Source organism: Doryrhamphus excisus, chromosome 2, assembly GCF_030265055.1.
Source record: "Doryrhamphus excisus isolate RoL2022-K1 chromosome 2, RoL_Dexc_1.0, whole genome shotgun sequence".
NCBI lineage: Eukaryota > Metazoa > Chordata > Actinopteri > Syngnathiformes > Syngnathidae > Doryrhamphus > Doryrhamphus excisus.
In genome coordinates, this window is record NC_080467.1 from 15,124,686 (window position 1) to 15,138,605 (window position 13,920).

General features: G+C 40.6%; 1 long non-coding RNA gene across 1 annotated transcript; it reads left to right on the forward strand.

Moving 5' to 3' along the window:
* The first annotated feature begins 10,031 nt into the window (after positions 1-10,031).
* On the forward strand, positions 10,032-11,108 carry LOC131111899 (uncharacterized). Its single transcript, XR_009121337.1, has 3 exons — positions 10,032-10,503; positions 10,576-10,653; positions 10,768-11,108. It is a non-coding gene; the product is annotated as an uncharacterized LOC131111899 (long non-coding RNA).
* The last annotated feature ends 2,812 nt before the right edge of the window (positions 11,109-13,920 follow it).

Below are 13,920 nucleotides of genomic sequence, written 5' to 3' on the forward strand. Positions count from 1 at the left end.
TCATTTCTAGTTGCCATTAATTTAGACAGACTATAGTGAAAGATTCTGGCTAATTAATTTTGAAAAATGCAATTAAGACCTGGGTATTTAGCATAAATCCCACTATGGAAATGCTGTTGTCAGCATACTCTATATGCTGTATAGAGATTTGGGGTCTATTTTTTTATGTGCAGTAGTCTCTGGTGGCAGGTAGAGGCATTAATCTCGTCTTGTTTAAACCTCACAGAGGTTATAGTATACACTGTACGAGTACACTAATAGCAAATACAGATGCAATTAGTGTGTGTGTGTGTGTGTGTGTGTGTTTGGATTTGTGTTCAGCGTGGCTCTGAAAGCCAAGGGAGTGAGGTTTTTACTTGCATATACTTGCACTGCCACATCGGTTGGCACTAATGTAACCAGCCTGTTTCAGCGAGCCGTGGGCTGGGTTCGAACACAGGACCTTTGGAATAGGAGTTGACAACACTGACCGTTGGGCCTTCAATGAGCATTCAATGCGTCTCTTAAAGGGATCATTTGTTTTTTGGGGGCATGAAGTTGTATGACATCCTTGTGTAGTCCATCAACGGTGACTTACTCCACACTATTATGTTTTTTTTCCACTTTTCTGACATATAAATGTTGTTACAATGTTGTATTTTTGTGTTTAACAATGCCAAAGTGTCAGATAATGAGGTTTGTGAGTCCTGAAAGAAGTTGTGGATGGTTCTACATGCTTGGTTTTACAGAGTTCTACTGACGTCAATGCGATTCGGACTTCCTTATATGGGCTGCAGATTGTCTGGACTCAGTAAACGTGAACCAATGGATCTGGAAGTTCTCGGGAGTGCTTGGGAATGTGACCAATCACAGCTGAGTGGGCCTGTCCATTGTTGTGTATTGTGTATGTGATGAAAATGGCTGCAACCCACGTATCTTCATCTGTTGTGGAACACCTATCTAAACAAGATGGCTGTGACGCCTTCATCACACACATAAAAATGGACAGCCGAGAATAGATTTTTTGTTTTGAGGCATTTTTGTCACTGAGGAAAAGACAGGAAGCAGAACCGGAGGTAGCAGAGATGAGGATGTTGAGGTTCTTCATTGGGAGTGACCAGGATGGATAGGATCAGGTACGAGTACATCAGAGGGACATTACATGTTAGAGGCCTTGGAGATAAAGTTCAGAGAGGCCAGACTGAGATGGTTGGGACATGTCCAGAGGAGAGATAGTGAATATATTGGTAGAAGGATGTTGCCAGGTAGGAGGCGTAGAGGAGGAGGTTTATGGATGTAGTGAAGGAGGACATGAGGGTAGTTGGTGTGAGGGAGACAGATGCAGAAGACCGGGTTGGATGGAGGCAGTGCTGTGGCGACCCCTGAAGGGAAAAGCCGAAAGAAGAAGAAGGCATTTTTTTCATGCAAATGTATTACTCTTTTGAACGCATGTTGTTTTGAGAAGCTAACCTCTTTAAGTAACCCTTATGTATGTTTCTCATGACGGAAATTCAACCATAACTGGGATGAGACAGATGCAGAAGACCGGGTTGGATGGAGGCAGTTGATTTGCTGTGGCGATCCCTGAAGGGAAAAGCCGAAAGAGAAAGAAGAAGAAGGCATTTTTGTCATGCAAATGTATTACTCTTTTGAACGCATATTGTTTTAAGAAGCTAAACTCTTTAAGTAACCCTTATGTATGTTTCTCATGACGGAAATTCAACCATAACTGGGATGAGACAGATGCAGAAGACCGGGTTGGCAGTTGATTTGCTGTGGCGATCCCTGAAAGGAAAAGCCAAAAAGGAAAGAAGGCATTTTTTTCATGCAAATGTATTACTCTTTTGAACGCACATTGTTTTGAGAAGCTAAACTCTTTAAGTAACCCTTATGTATGTTTCTCATGACGGAAATTCAACCATAACTGGGCTCACTAAGTCACTGTTGATACTGACTACTCTGCTGATGCTCATGATGACATGTACAGATGACCTACTGTACAGAAGAAGAGTAGATTAAGACAAGAAATGAGGTATGTAAAAACGAGCAATAGAATATATAATTCATATAAACTGCATTGTAGTGAACTGTACAAGTTCAGTCAGATATGACCTCCCAATGTTCCTTTTATAAAAAGGAGAACTAAACACAATAAACCACTGACATCAGTGGTCGGAAGCTTATTCACTACAGCCCAATTTTTCCAGACAGGGAAATCCAATCGTCTGAGCACCGGGACAGAACAACGTCAGTCATCATGACAACCAGTAAATATTTTGTCCAAGTGGTGGCCTGATGGTTGAGGTTTTCCTTCTCACCTTCTGACCTTTGTATGAGCATGCCGTCGCCCGTAATCCCACCACCAGATTGACTGTCATTCAGCTGTCATTTTCATAGGTAGTACAAATAAATTTATCTCTTTCAAAATGATACTATTCATTATGTCGCTAATATGCTGTCATTATCCACAGAAAGGTAGCCTGAAGCTTACCACCCACTCAGTAAAGTGTATTGATTTCCTAAATTCATACCATGGCAGATGGATTATATGATGGATTATATGATTATATGATGATTATTATTCATGTCATCTGTTTTCAAGCTGTAGTCAACAGTAATGTTGCAATATTATTTGGAAGATGAGGCATTAACCTTGCATTTTGCATCAACAATGAAAACTATGATATGCCTCTCCCAGTTATTAAACATCTTTAATAAATTTTTTAATTCATTTATTAAGAAACAATGATATTGCTTTTGGACAAGCAATCATGATCATGCAATGCATTCATTTTCTACCGCTTTTTCCTCACGAGGGTCGCAGGGGTGCTGGAGCCTATCCCAGCTGTCTTGGGGCGAGAGGCGGGCTACACCCTGGACTGGTGGCCAGCCATTCACAGGGCACATATAGACAAACAACCATTCACACTCACATTCATACCTATGGACAATTTGGAGTCGCCAATTAACCTAGCATGTTTTTGCACGGGGAGAACATGCAAACTCCACACAGAGATGGCCAAGGGTGGAATTGAACCCTGGTCTCCTAGCTGTGAGGTCTGCGCACTAACCACTCGGCCGCCATTCCGCTATCAAGCAATTTTTTAAGTTTAAATTGTTTGAGTAAATTATTTCGATACAGCTATGTCTTGTCAAAGCATCTTCCTGCTAGTTGAGTTGAGTGAATTGGCATTTTATGACTGTGTCTATTATTTGCTGTTTTTGGACTTGTTGTCTTCGAATGAAATCTGTAGAACTGCAAAGAAAAACTGAAAGTGCATCAAAGTTTGACCATAGAAAAGTAAACCTTCAAAATGTCACACATTGCTTGGTTTTGTTCACTATTCTCCCGAAACCTTGCCTCGCTTCTCGCTTCCTCTGATAGACTAATTATTGTCATTGTTTGAAGGCTCATGCTGCTGGATGCCAAATGGAATTAAAAAACAATCATTGGTAAATGAAGAGTGGCTTTGACTTTGTGTGCGTTTCTGGAATTGAGCCTAGACCAGACTCATCCAGTCATCCATCTGTCATCCATCCAAACGCCATGACAACCACTCATGTATGGAGTGGCATCCTGTGCATTCAAAACACACATCTGCACTGTAATGTCTTCCTGGGAAAGATCATGCCTTTCCCTTTGTTTGTCTTTATGAAATATGCGTCATACATGCATTTGCATGGTATGTGCATATGTTTACATGCTGCATATTGGTTTTAGCATACAGGTATGAGTGTGTATCGGCAGATGCCATCTTTGGTGTTTATCAACGTTAATGTGACAGACTGATGCGTGTGCAGGTGCTGGATGATGAACATAAGAATGTTATTTTACAATATTGTTTAGCTTGTATTATGAGTACTTTAGTGCATTCTGGTTTTGTTTGTTTCACAAAGTCCTAAGCAGTACTTCCTGATATAGTATAATGCAAGAAAGCAAACATAGAAGCAGTTATATGAAAAAAAGGATAACAATGATAAGGGTGGTGGGAATTGCGAATAGCATCCTGAAAAGTATCATTCATTCATTCATTCATTCATTTTCTACCACTTTTTCCTCACGAGGGTCGCGGGGGGTGCTGGAGCCTATCCCAGCTGTCTTCGGGCGAGAGGCGGGGTACACCCTGGACTGGTCGCCAGCCAATCACAGGGCACATATAGACAAACAACCATTCACACTCACATTCATACCTATGGTCACTTTGGAATAGTTTTTAATTATTATAATTTTATATTATTACCAGGACTGTCAAAAATAGGCGTTAACTAATTAATTTAATTAATTACATTAAAGTTTTAGTGTACTTAACACTAAAGCAAGCATGCGTCTCTGTTATGACGGCAGACGGAAGCACAGTGGAACTTCATTCTGACCTGAACCTCAACAGCAGCACAATTTTCCAACTCACACACATTCATCCTGAGAATGACACTCCCTCATAGTCATTACAAGAATGCAAGATGCATTCAGGGACTCTTTGAACATGACAAAAAATGCTTTATAATACATGTGTAAATTAAGAGGAAGATAAAGTCACTTTGTAACTCTTAATTTGATGTACAGTTTGCAACGTTTAAGTATACTGGAAAATACAGAGAAAACAAGTACATTTGCCTTGAATTACGTGATGTCATTGAATGCAGCTCCTCATAATAACATGGTTTAAAGTGTGATTCAAATGTTCTGCTGCTATTCAAAAGACTTGCGACTAACAGATTTTTTGTGTGTGGTATCTTTTAGCTTGATTGACATATTAGGTTAATTTGGAGCTGTTAATACATACAAATATATACACAATCCTGTACTGTCATTTGTCTTTGTGTAGAAATCACAAAGAATGAGCTGTATAAAGTTTTTTTCCCAGATATTTATGGTGGCCGCCACAAATAAATTTGGACCACCACAGATACATTTTGCACTACCTGTTCACCCTTGTGAAGTTCTAGCCAAGCATTCCCGAAACGCATCAAGACACCAAAAAAGACACCAAAATCCAAGATTAGTGGTTGTGTTGCCGACGAATCAAAAATATTTTTGTGTGTGTTGGAGTTGGGGAGGGGGATATTCGTGGTACTGGAGATGTTTTCTGGGAAATGGTTTTGTAATTGCATCTGCGAGGGGGGGAAACCTGTTATCTGCGTAGCAAGAGGCCAACGGCAAACACTTTGAAATATGGATCCTCTTCAGAGTGCCGACGCCAAAATACTGGTAATAACCGCTGATAAACAAGACGAGTGTAATTGCATCTATTTGCATTTTTAAATAATGCGGCTGAAAAATAAATGCTTTTCTGTTGACTACTACACGCAACCTCCTTTTTTTTTAAGTACAGCACCATTTTCATGAGTGATAATAATTTAGCTTTTTAATGAGCTTCGCTAGTTCTTCTGCATATAATTTATATTAATATTATTTCATTTTGAGACCTTTAGATCAGATTCTTTTCAGAGCATTTTTTCAGAAGGGACACGTTTGGTCCCCAGGGCCTAAAGTGTGTGTGTTTATAAGGTTACTTCAGGGTAATGGTTAAGTAATCCATAATAGGACAGCAATGATTTTGTCATCTAATGAGGCTAAATCTAATGTTACACAAATAATTTCCAAACACAGCACAGATATTCAGATTTACAATAAGGCTGATTTATCTGAGCAGAAGCTGCAGCTTTTATTATTAGCAAGTAAGAAAAAAAACAAGCATGGTTGCAGAGCAACATTCATTTATCAACATTATTGCTCAGTTTTTTATTACAAAGTTGTGTATTAATGTAATTTATTTTCTTCTTTCCTTTATTATATCACGCTGCCTGTCTTTTTTAATGCAGAGTTTTTTTTCTTTATCTTGTTTGTTCATATGTATATTGCTGTTTCCTGTCATATAAGCGATTTTGCTAATATTTATTCTGGAATATTTGTTTCTTCCGACCTCACATGTATGACAAGGGATGGCTTGTTGTGTTTGCTGTAATTAATACCACAGTTTCCCTCCGCTCTGCTTCCCCCCCTCCGGCTCTGGACATTAATCACAGGTGTTTTCGGGGGAACCAAGGCGACACAGGTGCAGATCGTCTGGGGCAGGGAGGTAGAGAGATGATGTATAGAAATACAAGGCAGACCCTGATCCAGCCAGCCAATCATCATCCATCACCAGCCAGTCGCCAAGCGGCGTAGGCTGTTTCCACCAATAAAAAGAAGGCAGGAGACATTTGCATTCTTCTATATCAGGACGAACAAGGTGGAAGATTTGTAAGAACAAGTGGGATGCAGAGCTACTTCTGGGCCATTGATACACACACAAAAATAATATGATATAAAATATTTCTTATTGAGTGGTTACTATTTGGAAAGATGTTCAATGTCCACAGTTTTGGTGTCAATCTGGTACCAAGTAAATACAAAGCAAATACTGCAATATACGTATTTGAAACATTTTTTACTTGGACATTTTTAAGATTATTAAATGATTATTAAATGATTTTGTGATTTTCACATTTAATTTAAAGGATTACAATTACAATATATTTATATCAACACTCACAACACTGTCACTCACACCTGCCACTTTTATATTTATATTGTTATTCCTTGTTTTATTTTTATCCTTTATATCCTGGACTGGTCGCCAGCCAATCACAGGGCACATATAGACAAACAACCATTCACACTCACATTCATACTTATGGACAGTTTGGAGTCGCCGATTAACGGAGAAGGGGCGGAACGGCGGTCGAGTGGTTAGCACACAGCTAGGAGACCAGGGTTCAATTCCACCCTCTGCCATCTCTGTGTGGAGTTTGCATGATGAATGGTTGTTTGTCTATATGTGCCCTGTGATTGGCTGGTGAACATGCACAGAGATGGCCGAGGATGGAATTGAACCCTGGTCTCCTAGCTGTGCGGTCTGCGCTCTAACCACTTGACCACCCGTCCCCAATACAATAAGAGAAAATATGCCATTTAAGACAGAGATTCATGTTTGTGTGTGTTACTATAAATGTGTTCCTTAAGCAGAACAGAGTGAGTGGCGGACAGGAAGTGATGTCAGGGGATCAGAGTTAAGTTTCCACTTGTTTCCACACACAACAGTAGTTACAGTGTTTTTATTTGGGATTTTTATTAGGGATTGTTGTGCCTGTTGTGAAATAATTAATATATGCAATAAAAGCCTGTTGTTGTGGCAGTTACGTCTAGCGCTTGTTCATCCCACTGAACATTACAGTAACATTACTACAGCCACGGGCTGCACGGTGATCAAGTGGTTAGCGTGCAGACCACACAGCTAGGAGACCCGAGTTCGATTCCACCCTCCGCCATCTCTTTGTGGAGTTTGCATGTTCTCCCCGTGCATGTGTGGGATTTCTCCGGGTACTCTGGTTTTCTCCAACATTCCAAAAACATGCTAGGTTAATTAGTGACTCCAAATTGTCCATAGGTATGAATGTGAGTGTGAATGGTTGTTTGTCTATATGTGCCCTGTGATTGGCTGGCCACCAGTCCAGGGTGTACCCCGCCTCTCGCGCAAAGACAGCTGGGATAGGCTCCAGCACCCCCCGCTACCCTTGTGAGGAAAATCAGTAGAAAATGAATGAATGAATTAATTAACGGAGAGTGGTACCGAGAGTGGCAATGAAAAAGAGGGAGAGAGACTGACAAAGTGTGTGATGAAGGAATTATGAGTCGGTTTACATAACTCTGGTGTGTGCTCTACTCCAGAAATTATGGTAAATGTCTCCGGGGATGAACTGGTTTAGAGTGGTGAAGTATGGATTTGTGATTTCAAGTTATAGTACACTGCAGTGTTTGTTTCTATTTGGTCGATTTATTCAGCTGTGGCAACTTTTAAGAAAATTATATGTGATATTTGCTCAATTGCTTATCAGCTTATTTTTTGGCAGTGGTACATATATGTGTCATGAGATGAGACGATACACAAGCCCCGAGAGACTGCATTACAGACAATGAAGCTCACTCCATTCATGCCATTGTTCTATGTGACAAATGTACCTAGGTTACTAAAACCAATGGAGAATGTAAACTCTCTTCCTGCCTGTTTGGAGGTGATATACAATATATTGATATACTATATACAATGACCTGAAGCTAAAAAAAAATGCTTTCTTAACAGATAAACTGTCCGGCGTTAGCATGGATGACTGAAACATTTAATTGATCTATCACAGACCATCATTAAGTCATTTGTGAGCTATAGAGATCATAATACCAACTGAAGACAGTAAATGAAGTGACACACATAAAAGGATTCCGAGGAGGGGCCCCAATGAGAATTTAGGACACGTTATTAAATTATTGGCGAGTGCAAATTAATTGTTGATACCACTAATCAGCATGTAAACGATAACGATGAAAGGACAACAAGCGGCATGTTACAGATAACTGTAATGTTAATTGCAACAGCAATATTGTCTGTGTTATCTGATTAATTATGATAATGTTGTTAAACCAGGCAAACACACCAGCGTCTTTGTCCAAGTATGATTACTCTTTCACACAAGTGAATGTTACCTCCACCAAGGAACTCCTGTGTTCTTGGTGGGTGTCTCTCAGGGATCATACATACTGTGGCCATGTGTTGGTGTACATTTGGCTGTTGGTGACCAGTTTAACATCACCTTCAGGGCAAGGGTGCAACAGGATCGACCACAATTTTTGACTCTTTGAATTTACTACTGGACGCAGATTATTTTCCAAGAGCAGAACTTGTTTACCAACAAATTTGTTACTCAACTTACCCAGAGGGAAGGATTAAACAACAATGTGGCCTATTGCAAACTTATTGCAAATGTTGATCAAAAACCATAGGAGAATATTTTAAGGGGACCTATTATGCTTTTTCCACATTTCTGACCTATAAATGTAGTTAAAATGCTGTATTCATGGGTTAAACGATGCAAAAGTTTCAGATAATGAGGTTTGCGCATTTGGAAGTGAGCCCTGAAAGAAGTTTGGGATGGCTCAAAATGCTCAGTTTCAAAAGGCGTGGTAAAACTGCCCCTTTGTGATGTCACATAGGTGCAGACTTCCTTATATGGGCGTGGCTGTAAGCCAGATAAGCTCTCTTCCCTCCCCCAAGCTCTGCTACTCTGTTTACATTGCTAGAAATGGCTTGTACGTGAAAGCCACGTTTGTTTACAATTCATAAAGACACCACCATCTTTATTCCCTACCAGCATTTTAATCTGTCAACATGTTTTGTAAACATGAGCCAGTATGTAGCTGGACTAGCTAGCTAAAGTTACTTACCATTGAGAGACTCTCCAGTTTCTACTTCTGGATGTTTAAAGTGGACATTTTAAAAAGATACACCGCCGTTTATTATCAACTCTTATACCGCTTATCAACCGTTATAAAGTTGGGTTCGGCCGCTAGCGGAAACAAACTTGAAGTCCTGACAAGCTCAGGGCCCCGTTTCAAGAAGCAGGTTCAACCAACTCTGGAGTCTAACCCTGAACTCTGAGTTGATCTACTCTGAGACAGGAAACTCTGACTTACGGGTTTCAGAACAGGTGATTTCAATTGGTTCAATCAACACAGAGTTTGTTCACTCTGAGTTAAGCGCGTGCACCACGACTTTAAAAAGCCCTGATCAATGGAGCCCCGTTCCCTCGATTCACCATGGCAACGAGTGAGAAGAAAAGATCGTCGTATTTCAGTCCTCTGGAACTGGATATATTAATGCGGTCATACGGCAAATTTGAAAGCGTTTTTAAAAAGAAAAGCAACATTGAAAGCGTTTTTAAAAAGAAAAGCAACATTGAAAGCGTTTTTAAAAAGAAAAGCAACACGGCTGCAGCAGCGAAAGAACGCGAGTCGGCGTGGGAGAAGATTAGTGCTCGAGTCAATGCGTACGTTTAAATTTCTTATATACATTTATGCAATCACAATAATATTAGGCTACAGATGCAAACAAGTAGAATGGTGTTACAGCTACAATTTATGTCACTTAGATGTAATCCCACCGGCGAAAAAAGAACGTGGAAGCAGCTGAAGATGAAATATAAAAACATTGTTCAAACAGGTAAACCCTCAGCATAACAGTCAGGGTGCCTTTTTTTAATCATGTTTACCACTAAATATCATTCAGCAGCTGTTTCAGTGTGCATTATCTCCAACATAATATTGTTTTCACACACATAAATGTCCTCGCCTGTATACAGTTAAATCAGACATATGAAAAGCAACATCTAACTTCTACTCAGCCAACAGAAAGCGGGCATCTGCTCGCAAAACTGGCGGAGGACCACCCCCACCATGTCTGACCGAGGCAGAGGAGCTGGCCATGAGTCAGACTGTCGGGAGGCCAGTCGCAGAGGGGATCCCTGGAGGAACCTCATCCTCGGACATGATTACACAGGAGCCACCAGCCTTGATAAGATGCAATAGGCCTAGGCCTCAAACTTCTTTTCGGCCTATAGTTCAATGTTAATTTCCCTTTCATGTGTTTTTCTTTTGTCTCAACAGATTCTGAAGACGTACTTGGTCTAGTGGATCCATGTGCCACTTTAACTGTAAGTAGCCAATAGTCCAGAGATTATGCCATATTTAAAGTATAGCATAGTGAAACACAACACTCTAAACAGGATGATGAAGATGATGGGACCACAATGTCTGCTGCCTTCTCTGTGGTGTCTGAGAGGGAGCCTGAGAGGCCTACAGAGGTAAAATCTTGATGTTACTGATTTCCTCTCCATTCACATGTGTTTACATGCTTTTGTGGATTATAGTGACTTTTAGCCTACACTGAAGTATTAACGGATTCTTATCCATTTTAGCAGAGCATGGCTGGGCAGCAGGAAGAGGGTCCCTCAACCTCCACAGCACAGACTGACACAGTGAGATACGTATTCAGTAAATTCCAGAGGTTAATTCAGTGGAATTCATGTGCAACTGTATAATGTCATCCTTATGTGTTCCCAGCTACCACTAAAAGAAATCTACAAAGTGCATTTATTAAAAACAGTACAAAAAACAGAAAAAGAAATGGTGCTGCTGGACCGCCAGATAACTAAAACGGATCTGGAAATTGAATTATTAAAACACAAGTTAGAGGTGGGTGCATGGTCATAGGTGAATTGTGTTGATGATTGTAACAATTAAAAAGTAAGAAACCATTTTTTTTTTTCTTATTTGTAGGAAATAAAGAAGACCAAATAATTTTTTTTTTGTCTTTCTGTTTATTTTACTGCTGTTGGTGATGGTGATTATGAAAAACGACCAAACTGGCTTTAAACACGCGCGACAATGAATGAATCACACCGGAGACAGAAAGAAACTCGAGGTTCATTGAAGAAAACCTGGTCCCGACCAGGTTATGTTCACAGAGTCTGTTGCCATAGTAACTGACACCGAGGTTAAGTTACCTCTCTCTGTGAAACAGGCTGGAGTTACTCCTCTGTCTCTGGTTTGACTTACCTCCCTTTTTGAAACGGAAAACTCAGAGTTTCCCTCATTTCAGGGTTAACATACTCCGAGTTTTCACTAAACCTGCTTTGTGAAACGGGGCCCAGGAGTGTCACCAACCACAGTGGAGTGGGCGTGCCTGGAATACATAAAAACAGACCGTTTCGGCGAGAAGCACAAAATCCAAAGAAATACAGCTGAGTAGGTGCAGATTCTGGAAGTACTACAAAGCTTTCTGTGCTGGTTATTGTGTGTAGTTGCTCTATAGGAGTCCACAAATCAATACAATGAGCCAAAAAATAGGCATTTGGCAATAGGCCCCTTTAAAATAGATTGAGACAATAGGAATTTTAATGGACGTATCAATTACTCACATCTTCACAGGTGGTCCTTGAAGGTAACGTCTACTGTGAAACCTTCTTAAAGACATTCCTCTGGCAGATGAAAACAAATCACTCACAGTGTGTTCATACAGTATGACAGTATGAGTTTATTTTGATGACTAGGTAAAGAATATTTAATGTATAAGTAGTGTTTTGATACACACTCAGAGTTGGTATTCGACAGCAGAGCTGCAGATCCAATGCTGTCATTAATTAGGGAGGAGACTATTCTCATTAGGTTATTTCAGCAGGGCCGCTAATGTGGATTCTGGCTCTCAGTTTAATTTAATTACACTTAGTGGTGTTAATATTTCATTAAAATATTAGACCAAAGAATGTGTTTTTTAATCAGACCCGCCCATGCTGCTGCGACGGCATTCATGCAGTTGAGTGCTGAGCTTTGTCCCTCTCATGCCATCAGCTGCTGTCTGCTCATCCATTTACTCTCGAGACTTCCTCTGCCTTTGATCCCCTCCTGTGACAGACGCTGGAATGTACGCACACACACATTATGCAAGTGCACACATGCAAGACTTCAAATCTGCAGCAATGCATACAGTATAGGCTGGGGCACCAGGGGGCGCCAATTATTGGCCTTTGGATGGTGAGTTGTTTAGAATATAATTAATAATTACTTCATATTAAATTAAAGTGATATCATTTACATAGACACCACCGTGAGACAGGACTTATTAGGTCTGTATTTTTCACTCTTTTCTTTAAATAATGAAATTATGATATACTATGGGGCGGCACGGCAGTCGAGTGGTTAGCGCGCAGACCTCACAGCTAGGAGGACCTGGGTTCGATTCCATCCTCGGCCATCTCTGTGTGGAGTTTGCATGTTCTCCCCGTGCATGCGTGGGTTTTCTCCGGGTACTCCGGTTTCCTCCCACATTCCAAAAACATGCTAGGTTAATTAGCGACTCCAAATTGTCCATAGGTATGAATGTGAGTGTGAATGGTTGTTTGTCTATATGTGCTCTGTGATTGGCTGGCGACTAGTCCAGGGTGTACCCTGCCTCTCGCCCCAAGACAGCTGTGTGTATGCGTGTGTCGGGGGGTCACAACTGCATGAATGTTACATGAATGTAACGTGAATGGCTTTCATCACAGTGATGTAAAGGGTGCCATTAGGACATACCTCTCCACCCTCCCCTTTTCACCGGGTAACTATAGTATTTTGCCCTTTATTCCATGACGCCCTGCTTTTTGAATAGTTCCGCCTGGTTTTAATACAAAACTGGTGAGATCAGCCAGAAGTAGCAAGCCTGGAGTAGCAAAGATGAGGATGCTGAGTTTCTCATTGGGAGTGACCGGGATGGATAGGATCAGGAACGAGTACATCAGAGTTACATTACATGTTCAAGATCTTGGAGATAAAGTCAGAGAGGCCAGACTGAGATGGTTTGGACATGTCTAAAGGAAAGATAGTGAATATATTTGTAGAAGGATGTTGCGTTTAGAGCTGCCAGTCCTTTTCGATCATGTGATCCATGTTTGGTGCCTAGCACAAAGCTTCAAACTTCGTGGAAGACATTGCTTGGGTTCTGTAACATGGTTATTGTAGTTGAAGATGTGTAACTGACTAACATCACTTAAAAAAACATACTGTGGGAAGTTCATTTATTTTAATGCATGGCCTAATTGTGACCACGAGGCACAATCCTTCGTGGTGGACCAATGTGCCGAAGTGGCCAGTCAAACAGGAAGAAAGCGAAGAAATTAGTACACTGTTTTGCGGACTATTACTATTTTTTTCATAAAAACTTTTGTCTGGTCCTTTCACTCGTATAGCAAAATTTAAATATAATTTAAGGTGTTCCGAAATGCTACGACCTGGGGATGTGTCTAGGGCACTTCCGACTGGGGAAGACCCAGGATACATTGGAGAGACTATGTCTCTCAACTAGTGTAGGAATGCCTCAATATCCGCCAGGAGAAAGAAGTCTGGGCACGACCTGACCCCAGATAGGAAGAAGATAGATGTGTGGAAATATGGGCTAATAACTATAAAAGCAATCTTCACTGGCTAAATGTACTGCAAAAAAAGGTCAGTAAGGGTAATTCATAATGCCGCCTACAGAGAACATACTAATTCCTTATTTCTAAAATCACAAATACTTAAACTTGCTAATAGTT